General features: G+C 38.2%; 1 protein-coding gene across 1 annotated transcript in view; it reads left to right on the forward strand.

The window, feature by feature from the left end:
- LOC121912520 (retinoic acid receptor beta-like) overlaps positions 1 to 23,199 on the forward strand; it is a 224,467-nt gene that overhangs the window by 108,425 nt on the left and 92,843 nt on the right. The window lies entirely within an intron of this gene.

Below are 23,199 nucleotides of genomic sequence, written 5' to 3' on the forward strand. Positions count from 1 at the left end.
GGAAAAATCCATGTGACAACAAGACTCAAGAAAGGTGCACACAGTCACTGCACCTGGCTGTTGTTTGCTAAGAAATAGTTCCAACACAAAATTGCCCCTACTAGCATAAATTGTTATTCTTTTTCTGTATGGATCCAACAAGACAAGACAAAAGATTTACAACGCGTTATTAGCAAGCTTTAGATGTGTTGCTAGGTGTGCTTTTTCACTTTGGACTGAGCTAGGCTAGCTGTGTCCCCCTGCTTCCAGTCTTTATGCTAAGCTAGGATATCCTGACTCCAGCTACACACTGGACACACAGATGTGAGATTGACATTTATCTCTATCTCATCTCATTCTCAGAGAGAAAGTGAATGAACGTACGTCCCAAAATGTCAAACTATTTAAAATGCTTTGTGCAACTCGCTTGAGAAAACTTCACTAATTTAAGTTGCCTCAAAAAAGTATTCAGGTTAGTTTTCTGCCAAATTAGTTGATTATATGTGCTGACAGTAATTTTATTGTCTTTTTTCTGTTTCTATATGTGTGAGTGTGTGAGTGCCAGTGTGTGTGCGTTCATGTTTGAGATGGCCATCAATAGAAAGAGAGTGGAGGGAGAGATTAGGCGACTTTGTGTGCTAATCCCTGTGAAATCACAGGCCCCAAGGGTGAGGTGGGGAGATAGACGAGTGCCTCTCTGATCAGACGGGCTGTGGCTCACCGTGTGAAGCCGCCTGAATGCCCAGTAATCCCTCCCCGAGCCACAGAGAAGCCCGCCTGACTGATGGGCAGCTCCGCTCACTGCAAACACCAGGCTTCTGCCTCTAAAACAGTTCATCACAGCCAGGACTGGGAAGACTACAGGCGGGTTAAGGAGGTGAGGGCTGAGGTGATGGTTTAGTGGGGAGAGCTGAGGAGAAAGTTGATTCTGCTGTCAAATAAGCAGTATGATCACAGCAGTTTTACTTTGCTGTGGTCTAACAGTACCATATACTTCCCTGATAGATTTTAAGTAAAAATCTGTCCAATTTTCATGGAAATGAAGTGGTTTATGCTACTTGCGTCATCTGTTTATCTTTTAGTTATTTTTGTTCATTATTTAAATAATATTTCCATATTCAACACTGTCTTCACTACAACAATGACAACATTAGTCCTTTGTTCAAATGCCTAAATTGGCCTGTACTTCAACATAAAAGTTCATTCTTGAGCTTGGATTTTGACAAAAAAAATCTTGACTCATGGTCCACTTATTAGCTTTTTCTAGAGCTTTGAACTGCACCTGACCATTTTAATAGTAAAAGTAAGCAGACCTTGACTTAAGATTTAATGTTTTTGCCAGACTTATGCCAAGAGCATAAGTGGAAGTAGCAGGATATTGTAGAGGAGGCTGGGGGAACTGATAGGTCAACAAACCCAATGACTCTGACGTTGAAGGCCACAATTCACTTTCTCTTTCCCACTTACTCTCAATGTTGATTTCTTTTAACCATCACCACAATCTTTTTCTAATCTAGTAGTTTTTGTTCCTTAACCAAAACAACCCTTCAGTCTTGATCATAGTATTGGCAGGTCAAAAACAGTCATATGAATCATTTTGTAAGGGAACATTTGCAACGGTTTTAAGAGGCACTCACATCACAAAAAACTCATTTGTGTTGTCTTGAAAGGTGATGAAAACACAAAAATATTTTGCTGTTGAATTCTGGTAGGTCCCTCTGAAGAAAATGAAAGATGCTTAATGTTCCCAATTAGTTTGGGGTTGAGTAATTAGCATGAGCTGTAATAGCCACCATGGCTAACCACTCTTGGAAGAGTGCCACCATATGAAACTCAAACTGTATCAACCAAAAAGTAAAATAAGAAAGACATCACATAAAGGGTCTTCATGAGTCCAGAACACTAATGACTCTATCCTGAGAAGAACCAATTCTAAACTTTTGGATCTTTTTTCATGTATTTTTTTGTGCATTTTCATGCATCAACTAAATGGCTGCAGTAGAGAGATGACAGGAAATGAGGAGAGGGAGACAGATTGGGATTCATATGCACCAAAGGTCCCCTGGACACAAACCTCGGATGTTCATGGTTGGTACCTTAAGTCCAAGGTCACCAGGGCACCCTGAACTTTTGCCTCCTTTGGTCTAACCAGACCAAAATGAATTAGCAGATAATTATGAAACTTAAACAAGGTTTTGCACATGGTGCATTTTGACAACTTTAATTCCAATACTATATTTGATCTATCCATTTTTGCCGCTTATCTGGTTCTTGCTCATGGTGGCAGCAGCAGACAAATCAAAGTCATCCTACTCCTCAGTCACATCCTCCAGCACCTCCTGGAGGATCCCAAAGTGTTCCCAGGATGGGATTTGTTGTCCCTTCAGCATGTAGCATGTTCTATGCCCCAATATCTCCTCCATACAGATGCATCAACCAGTGGTTCAGGCATTCTAATCAGATACCCAAATCACCTTAATTGGCTCCTTCCTACATGAAGGAGCAGTGGTTTTACTGCAAACTCATTCCAGACATGTCAGCTTGTGCCATTTGGTTTCTGATTTACCCGAGTGCCTGGTCACACCTAAAGTGGCACAGCACCATTGTGAAATAGGTAGCAGTGGAAGCTTGGTGTGAGGGTGAGAGTGAGAGTAAGATTGAACAAGAGATCGACAGGTGGATTGATGTGACATCAGCAGTAATGCACATGTACCTGACTGCAGTGGCGAATATTCTTTTTTCAGGCTTCTGCCTTTATTTGACAGACAGTGTAGACACAGAAAATGTAAGGAGAGAGAGAGAGAGAGAGAGAGGGATATGACATACAACACAAGTCCCCCTGCCAGGAGTCGAACTGTGGACATTGCAGTTACCTGGTATACACCTTAACCATTAGGGCACCAGGGCACCCGAAGAGCAGTCTTTTACCAGCCAATCTTCATACACAGATACAAGCAGCAGAAAAGAGTATTTTTCACAGGGTGGCTGGGCTCATTCATTAGAGATAGTGTGAAGGCCTCAGACATCCTAAAGGAGCTTGGGGTAGACCTACTGCTTCTTTGTGTCTGAAGGAGCTGGTTGAGGTGGCCTCCCTCTGGAGTCTTTTTCTGGGCACTCCAACTGAAAACCCAAGGGACAGACCCAGAGCATGCTGGAGGGATTACATATCCTATCTGTCCTGAGACCATCATCACCCAGGAGGAGCTGGAGGATGTGGCTGGAAAAAAGGCTTCTTGCTTAGCCTTCTGCCACTGCAACCCTGACCCTGATAAGTGGATAAAAATGGATGGTGTGCTACAGCTAATATGACAGCTTCCTCGTATTCAGACTCTCCGGATCTTTTTTGCTCACTTAAAGGTCAGAACTGTCAACATGTTTTGCAATTGGTCAAAAGTGTGAATTCGCCAAAACAAGTTTACCTAGCCTGAGCGAATTCACTGATGTGTGAAATTACCTGATTTTGGTCAGACATTTTGCTGTTATACTTATAACTTGAGACCTAAGGCGAATACAGGTGGACCTGACTGAGACCAAAGGCACACTAGAAAGGTTGTGTGAGATAGATATGCCTAAAGGCCTCAATGTAGTGTATGTAATGAGTAAAAATTTATGAGTGCTTAGGATCACAGATGGAGACAAAATAAATATATTTAAAAACTAACAACAGAAGACCACATTAACAAATTTCCAAGAGGGCCTTTGCCAAATTGTGTTAGACTGATGATAACGTTATATTGCATTACCTTTGGCACAATATGGAGACAAATACACCCACACACTCATGCACATGCATGTGGTGACACACAGATACACACATATACTCACAGATTTGATTGGAAATGAAAATGATCCATCAGCCAGTGTTTTGCAAGAGACAGAAAAGTAAACAATGGAGGCAGTCACATTAAGACACTTAGACAGAAGTGTAATTACTGCTTCTCCATCGACCCAAATTTCCAGCTGGGACCCATTGCTGACGGTACTTAGGCTGTTAGGAGTAAATGAGCTCACTTTATTGCCTTCTAGTTTGTAATGGGTCTCTCTTCCATACCTCTGGCCAGCGGTACATGTCTTTAACCAATCACAATCAGCCTGAACAGTCAATGTTTATTAGCTATTGTCTTGTACAGAGCAGACAATAATGTGCACTTGACTTGAAATGCCCTGACATGACCACAGGAGGCTTGTACCCATAACTTCAACTTAGCACAGTTCAATCTCTTACTGTGCAGCTGAGGGGAAGATGTGGTTTATTATGTTTGTTGATCCATGCCTTTCACACAGCAGCCAAATGAATATATTCATGTATGTGGCTGTGCTTTTGTTTATGGGTTTGCCGATGAATCATCTACATCATAACTGTAGTCAGTTTTCACATACTTCTTTGGACTTTATCAGGCAACCAATATTTTAAGACAGTTATTAGTCTTTAAACTAAAGTGTTAAATTATGTGCAGCATTTTACACTCAATACATCATTACCACATACAGTATATTATTAGCCCGTTCAGAACCAAATTATGTTCCAAACACAAAAAAATATTGTAATGGTGGATTTCTACTCTAAATGCACTCATAATCATTAGCAATAAAAAAAATGTTTAAAATACTTTATTATGTGTTATTTTATGTGTTATTAGAATCTGAATGCGAGAAACCACCTAATAGTAAAAATGACAATAAATGGTCTTAAATGACCTTTTTTCAACATAAAAATATGAGTTTATTTATTTTTCATGAATAGGTAACTCATATCAATGAATAAAGTGATGCTTTAACACGCATTGCTTGGAGTGAAATGTCTCAACAACTATCAGGTGGATTGCCATGAAATTCGGTTCAGACGTTCATGTTCCCTATAAGATGAATTGCAACAACTTTGGTCAAAACTTTCAAGATTGATTCAATTTCAGTATTTTGGTTTTTGACCAGTCACCCATAAAACCAGTACCATTTCCATCAGCCTTAGCTGTAGTTTGTGTTTAGTGCTAATTAGCAAATGTTAGCATGCTAACATGCCAAACTAAGAAGGTGAAAATGGTTAACATTATACCTGCTAAGTTACCTCAGTCGTTTTACATGTCAGCATGCCAGTTTCAATGTTTAGCACCTTTGTGCCTACAGCAGGTCGTGTTGGGTATAGTGATCCACCAACACTTCAATTCTGTATGAACATCTGGGGCAATGGGTTTGAGGAGATGGGTTTAAGGCAATATGGTCTTCATTTTGATAAATTAAAAAGCTACACAGTTTTTTTCTGAATCCATTGAGAAATCTGGGTCATTGGTTGAGACCGCAGCTAACATTACATTTTTGCAACACAATAGGCTGTCTACCTCAGAAAAACTTACTTCATCATTTTCAATGTTCAATATCTTGTGAAATATATTTCATTCCTGGTTGATTTGGTGATTGGTGGTAACAGCAAGTACATACCCAAAATTACTGTCTTGTTCTGTGGACACACTTTTAATGAACGATCACTGTCAGAACTAACATCTGTGACATATACATTGTGTTCCCTGTGACTGCTTCACAATCAGCCACTCCATGTATAACCATTTGAACATTTCTAATGTGAAACAGCTGTAGGGAATGTTTGGTTTGCATTAGGAGTAATTTAATAGTGTAAAGACAGTAAACAGTCAACTATGAAGCTGTTATCAATGAGATAAAATTACTAAGGCTGGATTACATGTTGCATTGTTTCCTGAGAACCCTTCATATGTAGATATGCAATTTGAATCCAGCACAGGAATAGCAGACTCCACCACTAAAAATAAAGATGACTATATAGAGAGGTAATTACAGACTGTATATTGAAGGGCTTTTGCTGAACAAAATGTTGACCGTAGACAGTATCAAAAATAGGGTTTGATTTCATGAAAAATCATCAGAATTTTAAGTACAAAGTGGAATTTAGGGCATGGTTAATCTATCTTAGCATAAAGACCAGAAGCAGGGAGAAACAGCTAGCCTGGCTCTGTCTAAATTTTTTAAAAAGCTGACCAATTAACACTTTATATCCTTTTTGTTTAACCTATATGACAGAAGCTAGCTAGCTGTTTCCCCCCGCCTCCATTCCTTGTGCTAAGCTAGGCTAAACATGTCAAGACTACATGCTTAGTACTTCACATACACACATGGGACTCAATGTTATATGTTGAATTGAGCCATAGTTTACACACAAGTTAATCTTGGTGATTTGTATGGTCATAAAAGTAGTTTTGAATGCTGTGAAACTTTCAGGAGTAAACACTGTTTCTGTGTTTCTATAAAAAAAAAAAAGCACCATTTAATAATGCACAAACATCCTACTTCTCTCTATATGAGTGCGTCAAACCTCAGACAGTCCTCCTCGTCCTGGATCCAGCCTCATGAATTGCTCATGTTTGTTGTTGTCTCTTGTTTTTGCTCATTAAGGAGAACATTTGCATTTGAATTTTGAGATTCACAGGGCTGGCAGTAGTTTGACCTGCTGGAAATGGCTTGGGATAGAAATCATCGATCTTAATGTAATTCAAGAAAGCAGCTCAAAAGACAGCAGTGACAGTGATATAAATCATGAAATTCAAATAGTCATATGATTAATAAGCAAACACAAGCATCAACCAAAGTCAGTGATTCATGAGGGTTGGATGGTCTTCTCGACCTGTGGCTCTTTTATGGTTATGTTGTGTAGCTTTATTTTTTCCCACAAATAGCTTTCCATGCAGTAAATAGGTGTTTTATTTATATCAGTTATCAGTACATTGAATAATTGGTTCCTGTTGTTTCTTAACACTTTTATTATTCTTCCTATACATCATACAAAAGCCGTTTTCTTTTTTAATGACCTTCAACAAAGAGTGCAAGCAAAATTACATTTCATTTAATGTCACTGTTGTCCAGTAGAGGCAGGAAGTTTGATCGTTTAAAGGTTGGGAAGTCAAAAAATGTTGCAGGAACAAAAAAAGTGGGAAAGTACACTGTCTAAAGTCCCACTAATAGCTAGTGCAGCTGCAACTTTTAATTACAATTAAATCTATTTCTAATTTGGCTAAAACGTTTCTACTGATGGCGGTGCTAGAGAAAAGGTCATGGTGTCATTAAAATAAAAAGGGTTTCTCCTTGCAAGCATGAATGTTTTGTTATTGCAGTCTAATCATTAAATTGTGAAATATGTTTTGTATAACATTTATAATTTAAAATTTGCCCTGTGGGTGGCATAATAGGAATTATGTATCTAAAAAGGCAAGGGTTCATCCTCTGGAGAGCATGAAAGCGCAGTAGTGCAGTAAATTTCATGAATGGGTGTTAGATTTGTATTGATGGTTTCTCACATTCAACCAGAAGTTTCTTTGTGGTGGAAAGAACTGTTGCTAACAGTAGTCAAGCAGCCCAGAATCTCTAAGAATGATGTTTATATTGGACTATTCTGCTGTACTGATTCATATCCAGTGCCAAGTGTTAAAGTCACCTAACCGTCACCATACATTTGCCATAATCATGATCTTCCTCTTACCTTAACCACGCCATGGTTATACTGCGCAGTTTAAAATTGTCATTCTCATTGAATGAAATCCAAGATTTTGCAGAATTTTCCAATATAAACATTCCCTCTGGTGATGGACAGCATTAGTTACTCATTCAATTGCCTAAAACAACCTACAGCCCCTTTTATATAGAGATCCCGCAATATTGCTGTAAAGACAACCCGTCATTATGCCAGCTTCGCTTTTTTACACCGAACCAAACAAAGTTTGGCGTCTAGTGTGTGTAGTCCCGCCATGCCGGCTCTCCATTTTACACAGATGTCAACCTGGCAATGTGACTCCCTCCGCTGCCACCTTAATGGCAGAACAACAGTGCCCCCTCACTACAGGATTTGAGTCAACCATGGATTTGAGTCGCACATGCGCGAGCGGATCCACCATCTTGGTCAGGTAGGTATGGCAACACTACTTGGGCATATGTGCTGGAAAATATACGCTGTAATCGCCGTATTTAAACAATATCCTGTCTCCTCCCTCTCTATGAAGGCCAACTTCTTTTCACCTTTGACTGCAGCTGTTTGGAACAACTATGGACACTTATTAATTTCCAACACATTGTACAAACTAGCCGTGTATAAATTGCATATAAACCAAGTACAAACTAGGTCTTACATGGAGGAAAAGCATTTCTGTGCTGACGCAAATATATATAGTATACACCCATGATCACAGTTGGGTGTGGTCTGTCGTACTTGTGCACAGAGTGTGAAAAAAGCATCTTGACACCACTAGTTGGCAGTGCAAGCAAGATTATTTGCCAGGTTGCTGTTACTCTTCCTGTCAACAAAGTATGTGACTTTGACACTGAAGAATGCAGTCCACATCCTGTCAAGTGGATTTCTATTAACTACTATGATAATCATCATAAACTCATTAACTAACTGCTTTACCATAGTGGTTCCAGATCAGAAAACACTTATACTGGTCATTGGAAGGCAATTAGAAACTATGTTTGTTGTCATTTATTTTGGAACCCTTCTACAGAAAAGCTATGGCTTTAATTAGATGAATATTTATAATTTCATGTCAATTCAAACAGTATTTGGAATATCTTACTCTGGACCAGTGTTGGATGGATAGATTCATAACCAGCCAATATTACCATTTTTACAACTCACCATTTGAGAGGTCACATAATATGAAGCACCAAAGCCCAGACAAAAACATCTTCATCTTCATCACCATTCAACCCCACAGCTTTTTTTGCTCAGTGGGTATCAAATCATGTTTTGAATATATCTCTCTTGAACTCACAATGTGCTCATAATGACACTTTATATGAGTAGTATTGGGGTGCAACTGTAAAAGAGGTTTGTACAGTTACCTTTTTGGTTCATGCTAAAGACCTGAAGTGCTTTGCTCAATCACAGTTTGCACCATTCCACAATGATATAGCAGTTCAGAGGGAAATAGCTGTCCATAAGAGATCAACTGAAAGCATTGAGTCTGTGTTTTTATTATTGTTGAAATGTATTATTGTTTCTATGTCCTCTGCTGAGCGAGAAGGAAGGGGACACAGAGAGCTCCCCCTGGGGTCACAGGGTCACAGGCAGCTGTTGAATTGCAGGACTGGAACTGGCTGTCTATGTTGTTATCAGACGGTGACCAAACCAAACACGGACACATAATGTGTGGAAAGAGTTCACAGTGCAGTCTCCTGACACATAGTGAGGTGAGGACAAACAGATTACATGATGCAAACACAAACCACGTCCAAATGGCCTTCCTCACCATGAATAGTGTTGTGTCAGTGTACAGTGTGTCACTGGACACCAACAGGCAGTTCAGTCAGTGCTGTTTAGAATATTTCTATGCAGTTGTTAATGTTGTTTTGTTTATTTAATATTGAAAAGAAAGTTTTTGTCTATTTTGTTTTTTAAAGAGGATCAAATTGTTTTTGGACATATTTTTAGAAACACCATCTAAGCTTCAAGTCTAAGAGTGAGTCACGACTGACTGGGGAACATCATTCTGTACAAGCTGCGAATGTTGATACAAGGAACTTTTTTCCCCTTTTTCAACAAGTCCACATAGTGTTGGATATCAACCATTAGCAATTTAAACAGTCTGTCTCTTTACAAAGTTACTCTTTTCAACATTTGGGAAGACCCATTGTGCTGTTAATTTTTTTCTTATATTTAAAAAATGGGAGCTTGTTAGCTTAGCTTGCTACAATAAGCACTGATTCCCATTTGACAATACTTTTCATTCATATCAACAGCTGCTGACTCATCTGCAGCTTCTGTACCATCAATGCTGGCAGTGCTAGCGTTAGCGTCTCTCTCTGAGTCCAGATGTAGTGATGGCAAATGACCAGACTGTCAAAGCTGTGAATGCATTACAAGGTTTGGATACCAGACTCCAAGATGGTGCCCATTGATTTGAATTGCTGATCGAGCCAAAAAAGTTTTCTAGCTTCCTGGTTTGTTTTCAGAACGTGTGGCCCACTGCACATTAGTGTTTCTCCCTCTCAGCCCACAGACTTTACATTGGGATGACATCTTGCACTGGTTCTGGAAAAGTTTTACAGATATTAAACCTTCATGATTAAACATTGATAAAACAAAGAGTAATGTGTCTTTCTTTGCGGTTCGAGGTGTCTTATCAATGCTTTGATTGATGTCTCTGTTCAGCTCTGTTAATACATCCATGTCCCATGACATCAGTTCTTGGAGATGATGACTGGGCAGGCAAAAGCCTTTTTGGAGCCCTCAGAAGAAACTGATTTACCTCCCAGTCCCTCTTTTAAGTGGACATGTGCTTTTTGCTGTTTTCTGTTATTCATATTGTTATGATGTTGGATGTTAAACACAGTCAAAGTTCCAAATCTTGAGGTCAACATGTAAAAAATGTTCCCTGCAAGTCAAAAGCCAGTGCTCCAACCTGCTCTTGATGCTTTGTTTTGTTTTGTGACACTTTTTTCTACTTTGCCGACACATGTCTATAAACGACCGTCTGTTACGTAGCCCCGGTTGCTAAGGTTGTTGCTAAGGTTTTTCCATGTGTTGTTTGTGTTGTCCACTCTCATATTTTGGCTCAAACATGCACAAATGTCCCCTTTAAAACATAAGACAGGACAGTATCGCTGCACAGTGTTATTTGACATTATTGTAGGTGGTCCTGACAGATAACACAACAAACTAGCATGTAAGGCACTTAGGCATTGTGATCACTGTCATCTTTTCTCCTAAAACTGTTTTGTCAAGTATTTTATCCTCTGTTTCATAATAGAAAAGTTTTACTGAAACTAAAAAATATACAGTGCAAAACAACTTTTTACTTTCATTTGGGAACTGAACCCAGTTAGTCATAGTTGAAGTTAAATCTTCCACACACACTCCATTTGTCATCCACACTCTCACTTTCCTCACTATCTCAATGTCAAACTACTTCCTGTTTTTGTTTCCTGATGGGAAAATTGACTTTTCCTCAATTCTTTTTGCGCAGGCAGCACATATGTAGAATTTTTTTTTTAAAAAACACTGCCTGTGCTCATTTCACAAACCTTTGGGAGATTGTTGTTTGTCAAAGAGAGGACATGAAGTCCTGCTGCAAGATATACAGCATGTTCTGTGAAAAAACAAGCGTATTGAAGGGATGATAAATAATTTTTCAGCCCTTTGGGTTTGCTTGGTCTGTGATTTTCAGAATAAAGCGTTCCTGTGTTTTCAGTCTCACTCCCTTCTTCTGCTCGCAGCTTTGTTCAGTCAGCCTGCAGAGGAGGAAAAGCTCTTTTGAATGAAGGGAGCCAGCCCAGAATAATGCAGCACTTTATGAAACACATTTTCTTTCTGTGTGTTTTTCTTGACAGTTTTCAGTAATACAGTCGATGCAAGTGCTTCATTCATTTGGAGCAATGTTTGTTGATGTTTTTTGACAAGGTCAGTTTTTGTTGGAATTATAAAAACCTGCTTCAAATGATCCACTGATGGATAGTTCAGCTTTTACTGTATTGACAATATGAATCAATGCATCAAATACTAACTGAAAGGAACAAGCTGTTGATCCTCTGCCTACTCACGCCTCTGCATATGTGCAGATAAATAGAATATACACATATTTAAACCTTATCACCATGCATTTCATTTTTAATAAGATAAAAAAAAAATCTGGAATGGGAAGGTATTTAAATCCACACCGCTCCCTAACAGTTTAAATATGAAGACGTTATGCTAATGATGCGTACTGAAATTAATCCTAATCTTCAGTTTCACTCTGCGTATCATGTAGCTACACAAAGGCATAATTCCTGTGCACGCTTTGGCATGATACACAACCCGAGTGGAAAATATATTTGCTTCTGCCACGCAGCTTCAATTAAATTACCAATAGGCTAAGTGCAAGTGTAACTAAATATAGCTGTTTGAACGGGGTTTGACCCACAGATGAATTGTGAGCACCAAATTCCGCTTTGCTCATAAATATGCTATGAAATGAGGGTTTCTTGTGAAAAAGAAATTGGAATTAAAAATGTACCTGAAGCTGCAGATTATGTGGTTAGGTTATCCACTTACTGGTTGTGTTTAAGCTCAGTACAGAGTGAAAATAGCAGCCGCTGCATGTGTGTCGCTCTCGAAGCTGTCAGGCTTTACCCGGCCTTATTAAATGATCAGCTACGCTGTGTATTGTCACAGCCTGGTGAGTTTTGGCAGCGACAGCCATGAGCTGCGGAGCACTGATGCCAAAAAGCGGCTTATCTTGATGGATGGGTTCATTATCACCTTCTAATTACAGGTGGATTTTCAGGTGTATTCATTACCTGTGCTGAGCAGGGTTGTGTGTATGTGTGTGTGTGTGTGTGTGTGTGTGTGTATGTCTGGGGTTACTGTTACACTGGCTGAACTGCAGGGGGTCAGCTGGTGTGTGTCGGGGGGGGTCCAGGGGTTCCTGTTTCAGCTCTGCTGTAGGCTCCCTGCAATATTCATGAGCTCCGTGGGGATCAGTGTGCTGTGCAGCGCTAAGACCGGCTCTCCCTCTCAAACAGCCTTCTTTCTTTACTTCATCAAACACTATCACAAGTGTTAGTGTGGCTTTCAGCACACTGACATCTGTGGCTGCTGTGTATGTACCATATACAGTATATGGTGTATATGTACAGAAGCTTTAACTCTATTGTTAGGGAGCCCTTGAAAAGGAGATGACTCAACTCAAAGGGTTTATCCTGACTTAAATAAATACATTTGCCAATCAATAGCCAATATTTTCAATTAGTTCCTCTTGTAAATGTAAAGATTGCAATTCCATAGAAGATTATTTAGTACCGTATTGGCCCGAATGTAAAATGACCCAGGTTATAAGACAACCACCTGTTTTCCAACACTTGATTTTGAAAAAAGAAGAAGGAAATAATAAGTTTTAAAGATCTGAGCCACACAATCTCCCCTCACCAGAAACCTGCAGAGAGGACAGACTACACATACACACAAGAGGCAGAACTCACACCACACCATTCACACACAAGGGAGCGAGAGACCAGATACAACACACTTTCACACAAGTCCTCGTAGGAAGGTTTCCCTGAGATACTATTAATGTAAGGAGAAGAGAGTCCTCATCCTTGAACCTTTTTTCATAAAAGTAAAACATGAAATACTCTGAAACTACTGAAACACTCTCCTTTCAGACTCTTGGAAGTGGTTGAAATTAATTTCTTCACCTTTTTCTGTTTTTTTCATCATCTGTGACACCTGCAATTCTTGGCTGCTTGACCGATGATTCAGTGTTGTCATGAATTTATTTCCTCTGTGGCAGAAAAAAACATGAGCCTTCAGGTTAAGCTGGGCTGAGGAAACACTTTATGGCTGAGTAACTCTAAAAGACTTGCGATAAAGAGACTTGTAGAAACTCTCTAGCCTAGCAACATTAAGGCTTCAAACAACCCATAATGCAACACACTCTGTAGGGGAAGGTGTTACTCTCTCCACTCAAAAAGAAGAGCCGATGTTGTGAGCACATAATTGTCTTTCCAGAAAAATATACCATCTTATATCTGAACCAATGAATTTATACTTATATTTGTTTTGTATTTATTGCACCAGTATTTCAAGAAAGAGGCAAGGCAAGGCAAGTTTATTTGTATAGCGCATTTCAACAACAAGGCAATTCAAATTGTTTTACATAGAGCATAAAAGGCATTAAGACAGAATATAAAAGCAACACAAGTAAAAAGACATAAAAACAATTAAAAAAGTGTTAAATTTGGAAATAAAAACATAGCTAAAAAGGGAATAAGACAGATAAAACAAGAGAATAAAAGTAACAGTGCAGTGTAAAATATTAACCCTCAATGTGGTTTAATGAAAGGCAGCGGCAAACAGAAAAGTCTTCAGCTGCAATTTAAAAGAAGTGAGAGTTGCAGCAGACCTACAGTTTTTCTGGGATATATGGGAGATATGTTGAGCATAAAAACTGAACGCTGCTTCTCCATGTTTAGTTTTTACTCTGGGGACAGAAAGCAGACCTGTCCCACACAACCTGAGAGGTCTGGGTGGTTCATAATGTAGCAGCAGATCAGAGATGTATTTTGGCCCTAAACCATTTAGTGCTTTACAAACCAAGAGCAGTATCTTAAAATCAATTCTTTGACAGACAGGAAGCCAGTGTAAAGATCTGAGAACTGGAGTTATATGATCCACTTTCTTGGTCTTAGTGAGGACTCGAGCAGCAGCGTTCTGAATCAGCTGCAGCTGTCTGATTGATTTTTTTAGGGAGACCTGTGAAGACAACGTTACAGTAGTCGAGTCTACTGAAAATAAATGCATGGACAAGTTTTTCCAAATCCTGCTGAGACATAAGTCCTTTTAATTCTTGATATATTCTTCAGGTGATAGTGGGCTGACTTTGTGATTGTCTTAATGTGGCTGTTGAAATTCAGGTCTGAGTCCATGACTACACCAAGATTTCTGGCTTTGTTTGTAGTTTTTAACATTATTGACTGAAGCTGAGTGCTGACTTTTAAATGTTCTTCCTTGGCTCCAAAAACAGCCTCTTAAATGTCATTTAAAGGGACACTCCAGTGATTTAGTATTATGCTTTCATGAAGTTGAGGAACATGTAAGAGACAGATTTTAAAAAACAATGGACATAATTGAAGCAGCAGAGGCTGAGATATCTTGACTTTTAGTCCCTAGTATGAGTCAAACTCCAAAATCACTAGAGCCTACATTTCCCACAGTGCAACTCAATAGTATCTCTTTGTTAGACCCTCCCTAACTAATAACTAATAATGCCCATGTCTTTCAAACTCCATGCCCCCTGGTGACATCACTGTGACAGCATCAGTGTTACTTGACAAAGCTTGTCCATTCACAGAAGACATTATACAACTGTTTTCACAGGATGAGTAGTCTTTACCATGATGAGTAAACTGACTTTTTGAAGTCTTAAATTAGTGGAGTGTCCCTTTAAATCAAAGACTACAGGAAATGAGGAACATAAAAATCATTTTGTGCCAAATTTCATTGAAATTTATAATATTTATAATTTATAATCATAATTTTTTTATATGTTTTAATGCTGTAGCACTTTGAGATTCACTGCGAAAGAAAAGTGCAGTACAAATTAAATGCATTATTATTTGTAGTAGTTAAATTAACCTTTAGGCTCTCAGTCGTCTTGCACATGGTTGTCCATTGCTGGTAAAGCAACTGTTAACACTCCCCAAACTAATGAGGATATTTTATCTGGATTAGCATTTCCATAAATATAAGTCAGTTCTAACAAATTTTGTCTTATTTCTGTAGTTTGGGCCATCATTCCTGGCCATTGCTTATTATAAGACTTGACTCACCAGCTTAATCTGTGGATAAAGCGTTTGTGCTAGACACGGCTTTACAGCTTTAGCTTTATCTAAAAAAAAACTGTCATCCAGCATGTATTGCCTAGGCAAGTTTTTCCCTATCTGTACAATGCATGATGGTAACTCCTAGTTAGCTGACGATTGTCGATTTTCCACAGAAGACATTTAGTTGGAAAAGCACATGTGTAAATAATAAAATGAATGATGGCTGAATTACGTTGAGCTGCGTCAGTTTCAGGGTCCTGGTATTGTGCATGCTGGCTCACTGTCATACTGTCATGGCTTACTGGAAAACTTGAAGAGAGCAGGACTATCGTTAATATTATTAATAACACCTGTGATTTTCCTACTGTGACAACTCAAAATGTCAGATTTGAAAAGGGTTTATTCTCACTAGACATTTGAACAACATTATAAAAAGGATTAGACCTCTGCAGGTGTTAAGTTTGACCGGTGCCATGTTCATGTCATATCAGAGTTATCGCAAATACAAGTTTTCAACTTGTAAATAACTTTCACATCAATATCCAAGTCGTAATCACAACTGGGAGACTTTTTTGAACTTTGGAAGATTTTTTGGAAAGCTCAGATATATCCCACTTGCCACTTAATAATACAGAAGTGCCTGAAAACCAAACAAAGGTGGATGCCAAAGACCAACGTTCAATGTAATAAAACTAAAATTTAATACATATAGTGCTATACTCTCAATGCCCAGTATTTTAATCTTCACATGAACATAAGTGTGCAGATCCTTTGAGACACCGTAAGAGTGTAGTCATTCAAGCTTTTACAGAGCAACACTGAAGCTCAGATTTCTCATTTCTGAGAAATTCAAATTCATTCATTTTTTAATAAGGTCTATATAATAAGGTCTATGTAAACTTTGTGTCCTTCTAAATATACTCTGTACATACATCTCTTCTCTGCATTAAAATAAGAATATAAAATAAGTGCTGAGGTCCCTGGTGGCCATTGTGTGTACATAAAAGAGAGGAAGAGCTAATAAGATCTCCTCTCATGGCATTTGAATAAATAAATAAATCACATTCACCAGTATGTACATTCTGTAATGGAATAGCTACATGCACTTCACCAATTAGGCCTAGGCTATAGGAAAATATTAATGAATTAATTATTACTGAATACATGCTTAAGTTAGTGAATACTAACAAGATTTGCCTCCCCACTCATACATTAATGTAAGTTTGGCTTGAGAAAATGCTTCCCAAGCAACTCAGCTAACCAGGAAGTCTTCCTTAATTTTTGTTTAAAATCCACCAGCTGACAAACAACATATCTCTTGATATCAGACGGAATTCTAAATCTTAAGAAATCAGATCCAGAGAGCCAATACAGGATGCTGAAGACTGATGGTGAAATTTATAAACATAACACAAAAAGTAAGGAAATTTATGTTTGGTAGATTATTTCTTTGTTGTAACAATGCTTCTTGGCAATAAATATTGTACCATTGGAAAGCCTGTTTATTTCCCTTTTAAATGGTGCCACATTTGTAAGGAACATGCATTTGTGGGATGAGCAGCAGAGCCAAGTATATGGGTTGCGCCCATGAAAAATATGCCAAATCTTCTCTGCCAATGGCAAACAGCTTATTCTGCCATTGACTCTTGTTTGGTGTTTGGTGGATTGGATGATTGAAGTTTGAAGAAACAAGACATGTTGGCAATTTAACAATTTATTTATTTAACAAACAGGAGCCACAGTAGCATGTGGAAGAACCATACACAGCCACAACAGCCTGGCACCTCCTCCTCATGCTGGTCACCAGCCTGGTCACACACTTCTGTGGGATGGCATCCCATTCTTCAACCAGCATTTGTCGGTTTGTGGGGTTTATCAGAGACTACCTCTAGAATTTGGGAGTGGAGAGGATGGAATGGCCTGCCAGCAGTCCTGACCTCAACCCCATTGAACACTTGTGGGATCAGCTTGGGCGTGGTGTTCGTGCCAGAGTGACCAACACAACCACGTTGGCTGACTTGCGACAAATGCTGGTTGCGGATGCAAATTGATGACACAAATTTCCTTACTTTTTGTGCTATGTTTAGAGTGTTATTTAACTAACATAACTGTAAATAAATATAGAGACTTAATTCAATCACTGAACCACAATTAAGCTTTAGATAGCATCACTGGACAGATGTACCAGCTAATGATGCTAATGATAAGTTGTTCCAAAACCCCATTTTAAAGAGTCTAAGAGTCTACAGCTATGCTAGCAGTTCTGTGAGGCTGTACTTAGGCACAGTAGTGCTTAGAGCTAAAAATCAACATGCTGATGTCAGCAGGTACACTATAATGTTTGCCATGATCACCATATTAGTTTAGCATGGTAGCATGCTAACATTTTCTAATTAGCACTAAACACAAAGTACCCTGATGGGATTTTGATTAGTTTTGTAAGCATTTGATCATAAAATATTGAAATATATATTGACATTTTGACCTGTGATTGTGGTAGATTAAAAACTCTGGGGTTCAACAAAGTCATTATTATTATTTGTGCTGATCCATCCAACAGTTGTGAAGATATTTCACTACCACCAAAGTGGTGGACTGATGTGGCTAGCATGGCTGTATGAATGGCAATATCAGTCTGATCCACCACTTCAGTCCAGACTGAAATGTCTCAACCATCAGTCTATTGATTGCCATGAAGTTTCATTCAGACATTCATGTCCCCCTCAGGAGGAATTGTAATATCTTAGCACCATCATCTGATTCAAATATGATTTTTTTCAGTTCAATCAGGAGAGACTCAATTGAAGGAGAGGCTTAAAGAGTGATTTAATTAAATGTATTGATGTAGTGTGCACAATAGGGAGGGTTGAAGAAATACGTGAAAAGTCTTTGATTAGACCCCATCGTGACATCATTGTTTTCAGGGAGAGATCATGCCATGAGCTGTACAGCAATATCCCCAATGGAGTCTAGACACTGTCAGTGCTGGTGAAGAGGTGGGAGCAGTGGCTGAAGATCTGGATGGATGAGATGTGGAGCAGGACTCTGATGAGCTCAGTGGCAGAACCCATGGATGCTGTATCTGATGAATACTAGAGGTGTATGAGGTGGAGGAGGGTTGCATCAATCTGACACTGAAATGACAGCTGACAGCAGCAGAGAGGAACTGTTTTAAAAGTTTGATGGCAACCAGATGATTGGCTCACAGAGGTCATGGCAAAACCTGATTGGTTTAACTGAAAGCGTGAACTCCCTCAGTCAGCCGATTAAGTTGAAAGCGGGAACAGAAACAGAGAGAGAGAAATGAAGCAGCATGAAGATGGTCTTCCTCACTGAACTTTCGCTAAGCTTCATTACTATATAGATCCATAGATGCAGGCTCCTAATGACTTTGGTGGTTCTCAGTTTTTAATCTAAATAGAAGACAATAAATAACAGTGTACACATTAAATAACATGTACACTTAATGTATAGTATAGTTAGCAGCAGGTGAGCACATATATGTGCAATAGCAGAGACAACAGTATGTTTGCTGTATTTACACTATACACTATATTTGCTACGTTTCCTTATTAATAGCTCTGACAGCCTGAGGAGAAAAACTCCTCCTCAGCCTCTCTGTCCGAGCTTTAATACTGCTGTAGCGTCTACCAGACTTCAGCAGTGTAAACAGGCCATTACTGGGGTGAGAGGAGTCTTTGGCAATCTTCTGAGCCCCAGTCAGTACCCGTCTAAACATTATACTTGCTAAACATCAGCATATGTTACCATTTTCATTGTCAACAATTTAACATGCTGATATTAGCAATTTGCCTATGACACTAATGGGCCTAAGTACAGAGCTGCTAGCATGGCTGTAGACTTAGTCTTGTTGTATCGATATCTCAATTCCCATAGTCTTGAAAGCAGGAAAAAAATGTTTGTTCTGTACCCTTCCCTGGAGTGCTGGCATAATCCAGCTGTCGGGTGTCTAATCCTATGTTCACTTTTTTCTTTTTTTGGTAATAATTTAGTTAAAATTGGACATTTTGGGAGATGCTGCATGAGTGAGACTTGGAAAATGACACAAAATAGTTTTGAAAAGTTTTTATAGCTGTTTAGTTTTGGCATTGTGTCCCACCAGGCAGAATGACTACCACTTTAACACACTAAGTCATCTGTTAGCAAGTGAAGACCAAACATGTTTCTGCTGTTTAGAGTACAGGAATTGGGAGTTTGGTGGATTGGTAAAAAATGTTCATACAATTTTTGGAGAAAGTATTTTTTGACCTTGACGAATGTCAAAAAATAGCAGGGGGTCAGTAGGGGCCCACAGCTCATTTTTGTCCTAAGGGTTACTCTGGCCCTGGATGTAGCTTTTACAGTGAGAATTTCCACCTACTCCAATAATTTCAACTAGTTTTTTTGAGACATATTCTTGTCACAAAATAAGTCATGTCTGGCGCTTGGGACACTGAAGTTATATAAAGTTGTTGTTTAACAGCCCTATAAGGGCGAGTAAGACAGGTATGACTGTGAGACTGACATTGATAAAATTCTGATGGACAACACTGACCTGATATATGATTTTCATACAAAATTTAGCTTGCAAACTGATATAACAGTTAAACCCTGCAGAAATGGTTAATGAAACTTAAGTGTGCTCTTCCTACAGACTCAGATTAAAGTGAAAGTTGGTGGCAGAAAGTTAAAAAAGAGAAGAAATAAGGAATGTGAGAAGGTGGAAGAAGGTGAGATGAGCTGCAGCTGTAAGAATTTCTCATAAACTTTATGAACATGTTATGCCGACATTTGATTACTAATTTATGACTAATTATGACCAGACACAGACATCTTAACTTTTACAAATGTCAACCAATACATCAACTCAAAACTTAATTAAGAGTAAGTCATTACAGTGCATCACATAAGCATATAATCCATTGTAAGTGCATGATGATCAGTATAATCACAAAATGATCTAAAAAACCAGAATGTGAACAATATGAAGACAGCTGCACAGTTAATGACATGATGATAATTAGAATACATTTTCTGATTTTTAGTTATGTAAAGAAACTAATGGACGTATGTGACTATAATTCATCACAATGAGTCATGTTACTGTGTCAGCCACTATTACACTACTGTATGTGTGTATGACTTTCAGTTCATGGGGTTTACAGTCCTAAATAATGAGTCATTGGTAATTCATGCCGTTACACAGTGTGCAGTACCAACAGTCAGGACCCTTACAACATATTTTCATTTCTCCTGTGTGATTGGAGCTGAAAATGATGAACTCTGTTTAGCATTAGAGATTCCAGCTGCATGTAAATGTATATTAGGCGTAAATACAAAAGCATTGCTTCAAAATGCTGCTGCCGCACCAATCATCTGCAGTTATGTGGACATAAACTTAACTAAAATTCAACTAAAAATATACATACTAACGTCTGTGTCTGTATTATAAATGTTGAACATAAATACAAATAATATTGAAGGTGGTTAGAAGTCAGTGTGTGAAGGAGGGTGGGAAGAAATCTGGTCAATGTGCACTTTAAAAATTACAAATTTTGGAAGTGAATTTGGTCCAATTTTAGTTAGTTTAACCAACTTTCCACTTCTGTTTAATAACTCCAAGTTAGAAAAACATATTTTACACCCTAAAACATGAGTTTTACATTATTTTAATGCATGTTAACATACCTTCTTGTACACACTTGGGATTTTAAGTTTCAAATTAGGCTTGATTTTCAATGTTTATTTCATCACTAGTACAATGTCAAACCTGGATCAGATACATATAATTATTAAGTGCTGCTGCATATAGAAAGAATGCAGAATGGAGTGGTTGAAGTGAAAACCTATTGTGGATGTGATGTAATAAATATTTATAAGCCCTAACATTTTGTAATCATTTTGTCCAAGAAAATAAGTTTTTGTACTGTAGAATATTGGTTTAATAATCTTTCAGTCAATAGGTTTTCATGGACATCTGTTTCAAAACACTGCACATATCTAGTCTGTTGCAACTTATGCAACATGAGCAAATCACAAACAAATATACAGACAATAGATTTTCCACTCATATCAGCTGTAGGCCACAGTTATGCACCTTATCAGTGTCAGTTCTGTACCCTGGACTCAGCTTCCCATGTATCTGTCTTTACTCCATTCTGTCTGATTCACAAGACAAACACACAGTAACTAGATCATCTACCTGGCAAAAGAAATACTGAACATCATGTTCCTGTCATTTTTCATCAGTGTTGGAAGAATAACTCAATGTAAAAATACGTAAAAGTTCATAATCTTACTGAAGTAGCAGTGCAGAAGTATTATCAGTAGTATGTTTTTAGAAGTAATTTAGCTGAAATGTGTTTGGGACATACTGTGCATACAAGTATATGTGAGACTTGGAATCAAGTTCAGAGTGTGGCTCACTTTCAGCCAGGGAATTAAACAATGTAGAATTATTTATATAGAACTTATGTTATTTATGATCATGATATAGTGATGTCAGTTTGTCTATAAAAGTGGAGAAATTATGTTTCAAACACAACAGATAAACAACAAAACTCTACCTCACACACATCTAGAGCATCAGAGTTTCTAAAAAAGAAGAAGTTTAACGTTAAGTGACCTCAGGACAATCCTGACAAACAAGAACAGCTGTTTAAAAGCTGTTGCAGTAAGTCACATCATCTTCACAAGTGCATTTAACACTTAACATTTAACGCTGCTCTCATTTATTTTCATACAGTACGATGTCTTAACCTCCAACTAATGATAAAATTAAAGAAAAAAACTTTTGCATTTATACAACACTGGTTAACACTGGCTAGTTTGCACTTTCACTGAGCACCTGCACACAAGTAGTTCCATTATTATAACTAATAACTAGTAACTAACCAGTAACTCCAGCTGACAAATAAATGTAGTGGAGTACAACCTTTTACGATGAAATATAATGTAGTGGAAGTATGAAGTCAGTCTAAACGAAAATGCTCAAATAAAGTATAAATGTATTTCCTGTTATTCAAAGTTTCACCGAGTGAAAAAAATATACTGTAAAAATTTGCCCATTGAGATCCATCATCAGCAGATAAATGATGTTATTATTATCAGCAGAGATGTTTTCTTCACCATAGTTTTAAACTTCAGAAAACTCCATCTCCAAATGTCATTCTTCAGTATCATGTTTAGTTACCAATCAACATCAGTGCTCACAGCAACCACGTGCAATTTCCTCAAATGCTTCTCTGTTTTTCCCCCAGTATAATCTAATAATATAATTTGTATGTTTGTTTGTTTGTTTTAATTTAGCCTCCTCTAAATTACTGGTTAAATCTTTATTAGACAGTAAATTTACAGGTCACACACAGAACAGGTTGGGTTTTTGGTGTTTCTTCTTTTTCTTTTCTTTCCTTTTTTGTATGTTATTTATTTAATTCATCATTTTAAGGACCAAGCAGAAAGCTCCATAAATGTCAAAGTAAAGTTCCCATCAATGAAACATTCAGAAATGATGTTCCCTTTAGAATGAGAGTTGATGGATGCACCGACCAGATAATAAAACACGTCATGTCATCAGTCTTTGCTGCAACACAAATGTGCTGAATGAGATTAAATTCCTTCTTTCTTTACTTTCACTAAACTCCATTTTAAAAATACATAAATCAATACAGTCTGTGCTGCATGGCCATGTATCTCTGTGGGAATGGGGCATTTCCTTGTGTTGGGACTCACTGTGCGTAAAAAGCACCGCCCTTCAGAGCGCAGACACTTAGAGCTGTAGTAACACTTCTTCAGCTTAGAATAAAAAAAGCTTGTTTTAAATTTTGGGGGGGCCGTCGTGTATTTTGTTCTTTTCTAAAAGAGAAAAAAAAAAAAAGATCTTTCATTATTTTTCCCCCTGCG

Source organism: Thunnus maccoyii, chromosome 15, assembly GCF_910596095.1.
Source record: "Thunnus maccoyii chromosome 15, fThuMac1.1, whole genome shotgun sequence".
NCBI lineage: Eukaryota > Metazoa > Chordata > Actinopteri > Scombriformes > Scombridae > Thunnus > Thunnus maccoyii.